This window comes from Dasypus novemcinctus, chromosome 8, assembly GCF_030445035.2.
Source record: "Dasypus novemcinctus isolate mDasNov1 chromosome 8, mDasNov1.1.hap2, whole genome shotgun sequence".
NCBI lineage: Eukaryota > Metazoa > Chordata > Mammalia > Cingulata > Dasypodidae > Dasypus > Dasypus novemcinctus.
In genome coordinates this window covers 42,163,999-42,179,023 of record NC_080680.1, presented here as the reverse complement: position 1 = coordinate 42,179,023, position 15,025 = coordinate 42,163,999, and the positions used below count along the sequence as shown (strand labels likewise).

Genomic DNA, 15,025 nt, shown 5'->3' with positions numbered 1-15,025 from the left:
ATAATATTCCACTGTATGGATACACCACTTTTTATTTACCCATTCATCTGTCAATGGGCATTCAGGTTGTTTCCACCTTTTGGCTACTGTGAATAACACTGCTATGAATATTGGTATAAAAATCTCTGAGTGCCTGTTTTCAACTTCTTTGGGTGTATATACCTAGGAGTGGAATTGTTGGGCTGAGTTTGTTTTCTTTTAAAGAGCTCTGTAAAAGACTCTGAGGCCATTTCCTCATTTTATAGTTCAAGGCAGGGCTCTGTCCCAGTAAAATGCCAACTTTCCCTTTCCCATTCAAGGTGATGGTGCTGACTGAAACCTTCCAGAATAAATGTACTTACACCAGAAGTTCTTAACCTTAGAGCACAATCAAACCACCTGAAACAATTCCACGTAAGCTGAGCTGGGACCCTACCCCTGCCCAATGAATCACAATGTCTCAGTGTGGGGCCAGGTGCATCAGCATTTTCCAAAGCTCCCCAAGTGATTCAAGCCTGTTGTCAGGATTGAAAATCAAGGTTTTAAACCAAGCAAAATCTGCAACTCAAAGTATGTTCTTCTTAGTTCCTAGGAAGCACATCACTTTTAAGCAATTCAAGTATGCTCAGAGTCTGGGTCACAAACTCAAATACCTTCCGGGTCTGGGCCAGTACCTTAAAGGAAGGAGTCCCAAATGAGTTGGGGGAGTCCGAGCACACGTCCCACTAAACACAGGGTCTGTGCCCTGCCTCTCCTGTCAACCATGGCCATGTGGAAGTCCACACCTAGTGGTGCCAGATCTTCCGATTTTTCGAGAGGAACAGAAGAAACCGTCACTTTTAATTGAAATTAATTGTTTAAATCGTGGCAATTAATTTTAATTAAAACAAAACATTGGGTTGGTCAAACAGAATATATCCCAATTTTGCTACTGGGCTACAATTTGACATTGAACAGGGAATTCACGCTGTCCATCTGGGTTCTAATTTCATTTCTTTCCCCATTTTTTACCTGTCAATCTTTTCTTACTCATTTTATATTTATTTTATCTTGCAACTTTCTTTTTGCAACAAGCTATGACACAAATTGGGGGAACAAACAATTTAAATTCTGTTATATATTAATTTAGTATCTCTCAGGTTTCAATTTCACTCTTTTATTAATAGGATGATTTAAAAGATAGATAAGAACAAACCTCTCTCCCCCAAACCCCAAACATCCTAATATTCTTACCACCATTCCTTTCTCATAAATGGAAACTACATAACAACCTGTAAGTATTACCAGAGACAGACTTTGTATGATGCTCTGCTACCACTCTCTTTGAGGGCCTGAGTTATTTCTGTTATATTTGAGACCCCTCCAAACCCTCTCTATTCTCAAAGACCTCAACTACCTTAGCACCTGTGTTTACCCATCCTATCCTCTCTGTGTCTTGTGGGAGGTAATCAGACGAGTGATGGAGTGTGATACCCAAAAGCTGAGTGTCTGATATAATTGCAATGAAGGACGAAAGTGGGTATAGTTCCTTTACATCACCCTGGCTGCTTCTCCACCCACCTCAATCACAGCCTAAGGGAGTTGACAGGACTTAAAGAGAAATTAAAGGAACAAGTCCAGCAAGGACTTCTAGCTCTTCCTCCTCCTATTAGGTGTGTATCGCGTTGGGTGTGGGAAGAGGACCTTTACATGCCTCAATTAGAAGGATCTGCTCATAAAACTTCATGTAAGGAGGGATTTTCTGAGGAGAAACCACTCTGTAATAAATCTGAGGAGGGTGTGTTCCAGTGAAGCTTGAGATTCTAGTCAGGAGAGTGAAATTAGGAAGAGGATGCTATGGATGATGGTCCCATCTTAAAAGACAGGAAAAAATCCTGTATCTTCATTATACCCTACTCAACAAACTGCATTTCTCCAAACACGTTTAAAGGTTTAAAACTGGAGTATAATGAGTTTTCACAGCTTAGGCTTTTCTTTATAGTCCAGGATGCCTCATGATTATTACTTTCATTAAATTTAAATAAGAAGCTATCTCACAATATGTCTTCTTTTAAGATTTGAAATGAACATTAAAAAAGCTAAATGACGAAAACAACTAGGGGACATGGAACTAAATAAGGGAATTAAAACTTCAAATAAGATGACTTCAAAGACCTTATAAAGGCTGTAAATAGTAACGGATAATAAGGGCAGTTTATTTCCTCACATCTAAAAGAAGGGATAGATCTGTAAAGCTCTCCCCCCCCAATAAATAACAGCAGGAGAGAAGGAAAGTGGTTCAACTAGTCATATTCCTACCTCAGAGGTCATAACTCATTTTTATGGTTAGTTTCAACCTGCCCACCAAACTGGACTAGATAAAAAACTTGGGGCAAAAGGAACTGTTTGGAGCGCTGCCTCCTCTCTTTGTGGCTGGTTTGCAAACAAGCAGTGAGAGAAGCAGAGAGGCTAAGGAAGCTAGAGAGAGCCTTCCAAATGACTCTGACAATAACCTACCCCTGCACAGCCTCATTATACCAGGTCACTCTCTCTGGAACCCAAGGCATTTAATAGACAATTATCATTTTAAGCCTACCTCAGAGCAAGTGATGGACCAAAGTGGATACTACAACTTACATTGAGTCATAAAGAGGAAGAAGAAAGCAATAAAGTGTGCCTGACATAGTGAAAGCCACACGCTCATTCAGGAAATGTGAATTAACAGAGCAATCAACTGGGAACCTGAGAGAACGGGCTGGAAGGAAATTGCAAAGGGCATGAGAGATCAGACTGTCAACTGATAGGACTCAATTCAATCCCTTAAATTGCTAAGCAGGGACTATGTCTGCCTTTTGCTCTCTATTTACTAAGTGCCCTGCATTATGCCAGCACAAAGTGGTTGCTCAGCAAAGGTGGACCCTGAGTCTGTGGACACCATGAAGAGTACTCAGTTAGGCAAGATGTGAATACAAAGGTGAAGATGACATGGTTTCTGCCCCTTAAGTGCCAGAGTTTACAGATGAGGGAGGCACACAACCATGTTCTTAATTAAAAAAGCAAGCTGTGGCAACCACTTGCTAGATAGAAATATAAAGAACTTTTGGAACAAAGAAGAGGAAGAGATTATTTCCCACTGTGAGTATCTGGGAACCCTTTTTGGGAGAGATAAGAAGGAAGGAGGACTTGAAGAAAAAGAAGGGCTTATATTACCAATTAACAGATATCTTGGGAAGGTCGTCCAGACTAAGACTTTTTTCTTACATAACTCTTTGCATTCAGCTGGCTATAGCCATGGAGGACTGGGAAAGCCTGCCATGATTTTTGCAGGCATCAGGGATAAAGAAATAAAAATAGACCACAAAGAGGAAAACAGTGTCAATTTAAGGCCCTAAAAGCAGGCTTAGAGTTAAGAAAAAGGAATAGATGGAGATTAAACTTAGTGAAAGATAAAGTGTATGGAGAGAGAGAAAAATAGCCAAAGTATATAAAGCTCAATGATCCTTAATCTTTACATCCATCAGTAACAAAACAAAACCACAAAGTAGTGAAAATAAGGCAAAACAAAAACAAAATATCTTTCACAGGGCCTGAGGGTTAGTCTATCATACAAAGAAGGCTGTCCTTCTGCCAAATAAATTTCTCGTGCGGTCATTTAAAAGAGTGTCTGAATGAATGAACACAGTGAATTGCAGTATTTCTACTGAGTTTTGTTTCATCCCTTTGACTAGTCCCAAAAGTACACCCCAATTTAAATTCACCGCTATTTGAAAAGTCTACTTTTTTATCATCAAATTGTCCAGGGGACAGAACATCAAGGAATAATGCTCTGGAGGAAAAGTCCCCATCCCTAAGCCCACATTACCTTTCTGGAAGATGTTCTGCCTCTGGTTTCTTCATTTAAAATCAGAGTCCTCGGGTAGTAGAAATTCCAGCTGCTGATTTTCTAGTGCCAAATAATGTCCTAGTACCTTCCTCCCAGAATACAAAGCTCCAGCACGTGTGTGATGTGTGAGTGCTTAGGAGGTATGCTGGGATTCCTTACTGGGAAGGCGCAGGTAACCAGCCACAGAGCTTGAGATGGGATGTGACCGTTTCCCTTCACACTGCCAAACAGCTGTCACTGGGGCAGATTTGGAAGCTGTGTAAACCATGGTGCTGATGGAAAAACCTGGTGGCACAGGGCTTTGGTGTTTTGCAATTTTTTCCGGTAAGCTGCACTGTTGGAGTACTTTGACATGCAAACCATTCCCTCCTCCCTCACTGGCCTAGAGACTTGCAGGTCTCCACCCTGGTGTGTTATAAAAATCAGTATGTCATCAGGGTGATACACCACTGGACGGGGCGGAGCACTGGTTAGGGTACATGCCACATAGGCCTTGCAGGTATTTCTACTTCCTCTGCCAAGTTAGGGGAAGACAGACTGATCTTTGTCCTCCCAGTTGGAAGGCAATCTGCCAAACAACACTTCATTGGTGGGCCCCTAATTTGAATAAAACACCCCAATCAACCTAAAATGCTGGAGAAAAGGAAATAAATCAGCTGTACCTGTGTGGGTGTATGGACTTAGAGGAGGGGAATATATACTGAGAGCAGAAGAGAGAATTCTTTTGGTTTTGGTTAGTAGAAACTAAGAGCTGACGTGATGCACACAACTAGGGTTTTAAGGATATTAAGCAGATGGACTTAGGAATTATTGGTGATATCCCATCTTTCTCTCTCTTATCTTTCCAGTTAGGAATCTTCTCCCACTTTTCACTCAGGAGATTCTTAAAGTACCTACTGTACAAAAACACTTAAAATGCCTTGGCTTAAGGGGAAGTTGATGCAAGGGAAAAAGGCACTAGAAGAGGGGGCAGGGATGGGAACATTTTCAGGATAAGCTGAATCAATGTTTTCACAAAATCATTTGCAAAGTTGATGGGATTTATCAACTAAACCAAATATTGTGAGACTAAATTCAGAAAATCACATGACTATCTTTTGATTCTATATTCACAGAGATCACATCCAAAATACAAAAGAGCCATCAAAGAGAAAACTTTTCAAATCAAATAAAAATCACAAAAGAGGACCTAAAATAAAGATCTGTGACTATCAATAGCAAATTGCTTCCATAAATAGGTACCACCTCCTTTAAATAAAGATTTACATGGTAAAACTGAAACCAAACCCACTACCTCTGACAGAGCTGGGAGAAATGTCACTGGAGCCCTCAAATTTGACTTGCCACAAAGAAGATGGAATTAGGGCACAAAGATTTAACTTTTAAGATAAGGATAAATCCCACAAATCCAACACCTGTCCCTTGGCCCAGTATCCCCTCGTGTCTACACTTCTGCTTTTCTGTCTGTTAGAACAGCCTTCTGAATATTATCAAAAATTATTTAACCTGAGTTTCAGCCATGGCTTTCTCTACGAACTGTGAGGATAAGAAATCTGGTCACTATTTAAAAAAAAAAGTCTTAAAATAGCAGACTTATTTTTAAGAGGTGAGATCACTTATCCATACAGAACTACCAGCTGGGATCATTAATGCTATATATATGAAGAGGCTGCATATTTTAAAACTTCTCTTGTTGTCAGGCTTCATGATGAATTGCAGCCCAAAAGCAGAACTAGGCTTAGCCTCTGAAAACCATGAGCATACTTTTCCTAAAGCATATGGAAATGAGTACATCAGTTATGGCTCACTCCAAAAATATCCAACAGAGACGCCAAGAGAGGAAACAGAAAATAATCAATTTTTTTTGGACTCTGAATTTCTACAACTATTTGAATGAACCTCATAAAACCTGAATTCCTGGTTGCAGCGTCTTTGAGGTATTCATTAGAGAAAATTTACTCAATGCAATTTTAAAATATTTGTCAAAAAAGAACAAGACTTAATAGCTTTTGTGAATTTGAGAACTATGCCAGATCAAATCAGACAGTTTTTATAAAAGGACCCAAAAGCAAAAATTGTGAGTTTTAGCCACTCATTTTCCTCCAAGTCCATAAAAGACTTTCTCAGAAGGAGATGAACTAAAATGATCTAGGACACAAGGAAAAAGGCAAACATTGGAAAAGGAAGCAAATTAGCTATACTTTCATGGGCTCAGCTAGTCCACCCAAGTCCTTCAAGGAAGAGGGAAAGTGCATATATAAATAAACATTAATACTCACGATGGGAATTCTACAGAGCAAAGAATATGTAAATCCTTGTAGGAAAGGCCGTTTTAATCCTTTTACTAAATATCCAGTCTTAGTAAAAACAGCACAGCTCTGAGTTCTTGTTCTCTTTTTTAGGAGGTACCAGGGATTGAACCTGGGACCCTGAACATGCGAAGCAGGCACTTAACCACTGAGCTACACTCACTCCACTGTTTTGTTTTGAATTTTCAAGTCTTAACATAGTGAATCACCCTGTTGGGTGTTTATTTTGTGTGGTTTTTTTTCCCCTTTTTTGTTGACACCCATAGAGCATTTGTTCAGAAATCTCCAACTGAAGTGTATTTTTACCCAGCACCCAGTAGTAACAGGAACCTGGAATCCATCCTTCCTACACCCAGATAAGCTGGGTACTCATTTGAAGATAAATCATTCTCCCTGGGCCTAGATGGAGAGCTAATGGCCTGTCTGAATCTGATGCTTAACCATTCGGACTCCTTCAAAATTTGGAGCAAGAAAGCTCATAAGGTGATGCTGACTATACTGTAAAACCAAAGCCTTCAGGGGTAAAACAGGCAAGCCCTGAGGAGGGAGGGAGGGACTCTTCAAAACCTTTCTAGGGGCCTGATGGATTTTGAAGTTCTGATGAACCAGACAGCCAAGAATCTGAAACCCAGGGTCTCCTTTTGTAGTTGGTCTCAGTATTTTAATTAGTATGAAATCCAAGTGCAATAACTTCTTATTTACAAAACAACTTTCTCAAACACCATCACCATAGGTAAATAAACTCATTTATAAATTTGAGGGTGAAATTAGGCTTAATAGTTTCATTTAAAGTTGAAACGGCATAATCTAGTTAACTCCAATTATTAAAACTATAAAAAATGAAACTGCATAATGAACTAAATACATATAAGGGATTTATGCTAAGGAAAAAAATATCAACACACCCATATCAGGAAGGATTTTTAACCATTTTACTTTTGTGTTTTATATAGTTTTCTGAAACACCTACTTTCCCCTTGCTCTGTTTAATCAGCATATTACAGACACCACACTTCCAATTTTTAACGTCAATACAATTCCTTAAATAAAAGAAAAAGATTTCTGTATTCAACTTTTACCAACTGTGTAAACAGGACAAGTGGTATTTTTTAAAGAAGGGGTAGGAGGTTGGACAGCTGAAATAAAAAAGACCTCCTCTAGCTCTTACACCTATGCTTTTACGTTAGGCAACTTTGTTATGCTCTCTCAGCTCTTCTGGTAGTCCTGACACACCACTCATACCAAGCACAAATGAGAACACAAGCTGTAATGCTTTTGTAGATTGAATTGGGAGACCCTGAAAGGTCATGGAGGATGCCTGTTAATTACAGCAACCCTCATTTCTAATAATGCTAGCAGAGGTGACAGGTCTAAGACTTACCAAAGCAAAAACACTTCTGCCCTGCTCCTCTGTGTTCCTTTCCAGATGGCTCAGTAGACACCAGGCTGGTTCCAGCCAGACCAGTCTGTGCAAATTGGCCTATACTTGACAAACAGCACGTAATCCCTGCTGCCAGGAGTTCACTGCAGTGGGCTCAGAGTTCTGTTTGAGAAATGCTTCTGCCCAGAAAAAATATTTACCCAACCTGGAGGGGGCTGTGCTGTATCTGCTCCGCCAAGAAGGCAACAGCTCTGTCTGATGACCAGACCTTATCAGTGGCCTTTGGACCTCATTTGAGATCAGCATAGAGACAAAAATTAGAGCCAAACACTGACCTATGCAACAAGATTCAAGCCCCACAGCAGTGAACAAAAGCTTCAAAAACAGTCATGCCCTTTGACCCAATTTTCCTATTTCTGGGAAATCCTCCTCAGGAAATAATCAAATGGGGGAGAAAAATAAATAGTCAAGAGGATGTTCTCTGCATCATGATCTACAATGGGGAAAATCTGGAAGTAATCCAAATGTCCAAACAAAAAAGAAAGGAATCCAACATCCATGGTTAGAAACACTCCAAGGAATATTCTATAATCTCCAAAAATATGATGTTGAAAATGGTTTTCCACAAAGATCTGGAGAAATGTTAAGAATGTAAAAGCTCAAAGAAGAGTACAAAAATGCATGAAAACTTTTTGAAAACTATATTTGAGTTTGCTCGACAAATGACAAGGATTGGCGAGAATAACAATACAATGGCTACTGTGGAATGTTGAGTAAGTCTCCCCTTGTTCTCCTAGCAAATTTTGTGAATGCTATTATATTAATTTAAAATAACAATGCAATGTTTAATGCAGTTCATAAGCACTTTAAAAAGTAAGTATAGATTGGAGGATGGTGGGAAGATGGCATCGGACTAATAGGCAGGGCTCAATGCTTTCACCAAAACAACAGAGAATGAGTCAAAAGTTGTCCGAGGGACCTCCTTTGGGTATCAGAAGACCAGGACAGTGCTACACAACTCCCAGGAGGGTGACAGACAGAGAGACAAAGAACCTAAAACACAAATGTGAGTTACCAAGCCCCCAAGGTGGCTGAAGACTCCCCTCTCCCACCCTCAAGATATTAAACTGGGGTAAAACCCCTGGCTCACTGCAGCTGACTAGAGGAGAACAGGCATCTTCCTCCCCATTAGCAGTTTCAAGAGGCAGCGAGAGTTGGGGGGGTTTTCTTCGTGAATTTGGCTAGCAGAGCCTGCTCAGGAACTCAGGACACGGGAGACTAAAACACATCCTTGGAAAGGTGCGCTTACGCACACCACCTGCTGGCCAGTCTGGAAATTGCATGAACAACAACATTTTTTGGTTCTCTCTGTATCCTAACCCCTGGAGAAAATCTGTACCCCATAGGTGAATCCCTAGCCCAATTTTGATAACTTAAGCTGGGCAATTTTAAAGACTTAGAACAAGTTGAACCAAATTTCAGAAAAGAGCTGTGAAAAAAAAAACGATAGGCAAAAGGGAGATGTTGGCCATTAGTGTTAAATTAGCAACATATTCAGATGCCTAGATATCAGCATCAAATTACAAGCCACATTAGGCAACAAAAATATATGCCCCATAAGAAGCGGACTTGGCCCAATGGTTAGGGCGTCCGTCTACCACATGGGAGGTCCTTGACCCGCGTGCGGCTGGCCCATGCACAGTGCTGATACACAAGGAGTGCCCTCCCACGTAGGGGTGCCCCCCGTGTAGGGGAGCCCCACGCGCAAGGAATGCACCCCGTAAGGAGAGCTGACCAACAGGAAAGAAAGTTCAGCCTGCCCAGGAATGGTGCCTCACGCACGGAGAGCTGATGCAACAAGATGACGCAACAAAAAGAGACACAGATTCCTATGCCGCTGACAACAGAAGTGGACAAAAGAACACACAGCAAACAGACACAGAGAACAGACAACTGGGTGGGGGGAGGGGAGAGAAATAAATAAATAAATAAATCTTTTTTAAAAAAATTCATGGCCCAACCAAAAGAACAAACCAAAAGAACAGATACAGGATTTAAGAAAATTAATCAGTGATAATCACATATCTCTCCTAAAATCCCTTAAAAGAATTGAAAGAAAATATGACTAAAGAAATAAAGGATATTAAGATGACACTGGGTTAGCATAAAGAACAAACTGAAAGCAAACAAAGTAAAATAACAGATCTTATGGGAATGAGAGACACGATGGATGAGACTAAAAATACATTACAGGCACATAAGAGCAGATTTGAATTGCTTGAAGATAGAATTAGTGATTCTGAAGGTAGAACATCTGAACTGGAAAAGACAGGAGAACAGAAGAGAAGAGAATGGAAAAAATGGAACAGTCTCAGAGAATTGAGTGACAATGTGAAACGCACAACGTTTGCATTGCGAGTGTCCCATAAAGTGAAGAAAATGAAAAAAGGGACAAAGAATATTTGAGGAAATAATTTCCCATCCCTTATGAAAGACATAAATATCACTATCCAAGAAGGAAAATGCATGTCAAAACAGAATAAATCCAAATAGATATACCCCAAAATACCTCCTATTCAGAATGACAAATATCAGAGATAAAGAGAGGATTCTGATAGCAGTAAGAGAAAAGCAAAGCATCACATACAAGGGAAACTCAATAAGACCTCTCATCAGAAACCATGCAGGTAAGAAGAAAGTGATATGATGTATTAGAGAAACTAAAAGGGAAAAAACTACCAGCCAAGAATTCTGTATCCTTCAAAAATTAGGGTGAATTCAAAGTCTTCACAAACAAACAAAAAATGACAGAATATGTTACCAAAAGACCAGAATTACAAGAGATATTAAAGGGAAAGCTACAGCCTGAAAGGGAAAAACAAGGGTGAGAGATTTGGAGAAGAGTGTAGAAATGAAGATTATTAGGAAGGGTAAACTAAAGGGTAAGAAGACAGACAACAGAATGATATGACAAGAGAGCTGAAGGATGAATTGGATGAAGTAATGCCTTTACAGTAATAACATTGAATATAAATGAATTGAACTCCCCAATCAGAACACATAGACTGATAGAATGGATATAAAATATGAGCCTTCTATATGTTGTCTTCCAGAGCCCCACCTCAGACATAAGGACACAACCAGGTTAAAAGTGAAAGGGTAGAAAAAGTTATTCCATGCAAATAGTAACCAAAAAAGAGCTGGAGTAGCAATTATAATAGCGGATAAAATAAATTTCAAATTCAAAACTGTTAGGGATGAAAGTCACACTATATATTGATAAATGAGGCAATTCGTCAAGAAGAAATAACTAAACTATTTTTTTTTTTAATTACTTATTTACTTAATTCCCCCCCTTCCCCTCCTTCTGCCTTGCTGTTTTTGCTGTCTGTGTTGTCTTCTCTTCTCATTTTCTCTCCTCTAGGATTCACTGGGATTCAATCCTGGAGACCTCTGATGTGGAGAGAGGTTCCCTGTCAATTGCACCACCTCAGTTCCTGGTTTCTACTGTGCTTCACCTTGACTCTCCCCTTGTCCCTCTTTCAATGCATCACCATCTTCCTGCATGACTCACTTGCATGGGCACTGGCTAGCTGCATGGGCACGCTTTCTCTTCTTTTTCACCATGAGGCCCCAGGGATCAAACCCAGGTCGTCGCATATGGTAGGGAGAAGCTCTATCACTTGAGCTACATCTGCTTCCCATACACTAAATATTTATGCACTTAATCTGAGTGCCCCCAAAACATGAGGCGCAAACTAGTAAAACTGAAGGGAGAAACAGAAGTCTCTACAATAATAGTTAGAGACTTCAATACACCACTGTCAATATTGGACAGAACATCTGGACAGAGGATAAAGAAATTGTATAATATGATAAATAAATAGACCTAACAGACATCTATAGAGCATTGTACCCCAAAGCAGCAGGATACACTTTCTTTTTAAATGCTCACGGATCCTTCTCCATATGCTGGGTCACAAGACAAATCTCAATAAATTTAGAAAGACTGAAAATAAACAAAACACTTTCTCTGATCATAATGGAATGAAGCTGAAAATAATAATGGATGGAAAAAAGGAAAATTCATACATACATGGAGATTAAACACCACACAAATAATCAGTGGATCAAAGAAGAAACTGCAATAGAATTCAGTAAATATCTTGGGACAAATGAGAATAAATACAAAACATATCAAATCTGATGGGACACTGCACAGGCAGGCAGTGCTGAGAGGGAAATTTATTAGCCCTAAATGCTTAAAAAAGAAGGAAGAGCTAAAATCAAAGACCTAACAATACCTGGAGTAACTAGAAAAAGAACAGCAAACCAATCTGAAAGCAAAAAAGAAAATAACAAAGCAGAAATAAATTAAATTGAGAACAAAAGCAGAGAAAATCAACAAAACCAAAAGCTTGTTCTTTGAGAAGAGCAATAAAATCGACGAACCCTTAGGAAGACTAATAAAGAAAAAAAGAGTTGCCTAGAGGAGCCCACATCAAATCCTAACGTGTATTTCCATCTTTCTCTCCCATTTCTCAGCAAACTCTGTTCTTTCCCTCATTTCCCAAGTAAATTCTTTTTTCTGGCCTAAAAAAAAAAAAAGAGTACGAGAAAGAAAATGCAAAGAAATAAAATCAGAAATGAGAGGGGGTACATTACCACTGATCTGGCAGAAATAAAGAGAGATCATAAAAGAATACTATGAACAACTGTATGCCAAAAAACAAGGCAATGTAGAGGAGATGGACAAATTCCTAGAAAGACAGGTACCATCTAGACTGACCCAACAAACCAGTGAAGAGATTGAAACAGTCATCAAAAACCTCCCAAAGATAAAAAGCCTGGGACCAGATGGCTTCACAGAATTCTACCATCATTCAAAGGCGATCTAATTCCAATCTTGCTCAAGCTCCTCCAAAAAACTGAACAGGAAAGAATGCTGTCAAACTCATTCTATGAAGCCAACATCACCCTAATGTCAAAACCAGACAAAGATACTACAAAAAAAGAAAATTACAGACTAATATCTCTAATCAATACAGATGCAAAAATCCTCAACAATACTTGCAAATAGAATCCAAAAGCATATTAGAAGAATTATATACCATGATCAAGTGGGTTTTATCCCAAGTAATGCAAGGGTGGGTCAACACAAGAAAATCAATTAGTGAAATAAGCCACATTGATAAAAAGAAAAAGAAAAATCACATGATCCTTTTGCTCTCTCCTTAATGTTCATCTATTTATTTCATTGAGCTGTTAGGTGCAGAACAGTGACACAGTCTTTGGCCTCATATGCAGCTTCCAGTAGGGCTGGTGTTTACTGGATCAGAAGCCCATGACAGGGCCACAGAACAAGGAGGACAGCGAGACCCTCTAACATCTGACCAGCACGTCGGTTTTAAAAAGTTTTTTTACAGCTACTCTTTTATTTTTCCCGCACAGCAACCCTGTGAAGAAGGTAGGACAGGTATTATTATCTTCATCTAACAAATAGGCCACTTGTTATTTGGCTTCTAGAAGGATTCTAAGCCCTAATTAAAGTTTCATAACACTATGTTTGGAGAGGTATCAGTACATCCAGTTTACAACATGATTCAGGAACGTGGGAAAAAAAAGAACATCCCCAACCTTAAACCCTCCCGGTTTCATTTATCTGACAGAGAAATATAGCAATTCTCCTAACCGACGGTCCCATTTATGTCCTAACCAGCTTTAACAGAAGAGAACAGTCATGAGCAATTTATGATGCTCATAATTAACTAATGGCATTAGGGCACTCTTAGTAATATAGCAGTAAAACTTTTTAAATTAATGAAAACAAAACTGTACCAGTCAACTGAAATAGGAGGGGAGATCTGGTGAAAAAGCCATAATCCTATAGAGAATGACTGACAATGAGGAGGTGTCTGCTAAGGAGGGGGAAGCAACCTAGGAAAGGGGTACAGATAGGGCTGCAAGGTTTAGCAAATCAAAGTAGAAGACACCCAGTTAAATCTGAATTCCAGATAAATAGTGAATAATTTTTTAGTATAAGTATGTCTTCTACTTTATCTGGCAGCCCTGTACATAGGATATTTCAACTTCCACTGGAATCAACAATCCTTGAAATCAGGAATTTTTGCTTTTTTTGTTTATCCCCAGTGCCTGGCACATAGTAGGAGCTCAAAAGTTTCTGCTAAATGCATGAATGAGTAGGGTTTATTTCTTAAGCCAGATGGTGTGCTTATAGGAGTCCTGTTATATTAACCTTTACACATTTTTGTATGTCGGGAAAGTATTATAAATTTTTACAAATTACAGTGTTAAATGACTATTCTTATTTTGAAATCATTACCTTTTGCCCAATCTAGCTGAGGGATTTGATGGGAAAGTCAGATTAGCAAAGGACTTGTGAATCTTCCCTTACCAGGTGTAGCTGTTTGATATGGATTATGTTTATAATCTGATCTGTACCTGGGCATGATTAAACTATGATTAGGGCTTTGGTTGGGCCACATCATTAGGGAGTTGAGTCCCCGCCCCTTGGTGGCATGGCAAAGGACAGAGTTGAGGGTTTTTGATTTTGGAGTTTTGATGTTGGAGTTTGATGCTGAAGTCTTAAGCTGGAGCCCTGGGAAGTAAGCTCACAGAGGAAAGAGAAGCAAGTTCCAGGAAGCCTGAACCCTTGCAGACGTTGGCAGCCATCTTGCAACCACATGTTAAAATAGACTTTGATGAGGGAACTTATGCTTATTAAAGTAACTTACGCTTATGTAAACTCCTACCCCAAATAAACACCCTTTATAAAAACAAATCAGTTTCTGGTATATTGCACCAGCACCCCTTTGGCTGACTAATACACCAGGTTTAAACCCTAAGCTGGGATGTCAGTGGGATGATCAGCTGTCAATATATTTTGCAGCTCAGGGCACAGTTTGGCTTGTAGTGCTTCCCTCAGCTGCTCCTCTTTTGCTTCTGCTTTATTCCTAAGAGCATGAAAAGTGTTTCTTTCACCACTGCCCTGATTCTACCTTTAGAGGGGATGACTTCTCACTCGTGTTCTAGGTCACCCAAAGTCATGATTTTCAGGGGATGGAAGGGGAGAGACCCTTTTGGGCATAATATAGCTAGGGGAAGTTTGGCTTTAAAAAGCATATTGAATATATAATACTTTATTTTTGGTACATATATACTACATATAATTCACTGCACATTTAAAACTCCTACTAAACCCACTCCAACATTTATCTTTTTCTCGTGACAAAGACCAGTTACCAGCCCTCATTAGCTGCCATAAAGTCTCTCTCTATTCCTTCTTCATCTGGGGCCTGTATGTGTTATTTTGTTAATTACGCTTCAAAACCAGTATATTTATAACCACCATACCCTTTTGCATTGTTTGAGATTCTTTTTTTAAAATAATGAGAATGTATTTCTTTTGTGAAAAACCAAGTGGGAAAAGAAAAGTTAAAATGATGGTTTTTATAGGCCTAATCGCATCTATAT

At 39.3% G+C, this 15,025-nt stretch overlaps 1 protein-coding gene across 22 annotated transcripts in view; it reads right to left on the bottom strand.

Annotated features, from left to right (window-relative positions):
- Positions 1 to 15,025, bottom strand: part of KANK1 (KN motif and ankyrin repeat domains 1) — a 236,545-nt gene that overhangs the window by 47,533 nt on the left and 173,987 nt on the right. For 2 of the 22 annotated variants that reach the window (XM_071216696.1, XM_058301757.2), the window contains exon 1: positions 7,532 to 7,877. The exons of 19 other annotated variants lie outside the window; for them this stretch is intronic. The gene's annotated coding sequence lies outside the window, so the exon portion shown is untranslated. Of the gene's footprint in view, positions 1 to 3,820; positions 4,252 to 7,531; positions 7,878 to 15,025 lie in introns of those variants that run through there. One more of the 22 variants, XM_071216697.1, reaches the window with a different exon arrangement.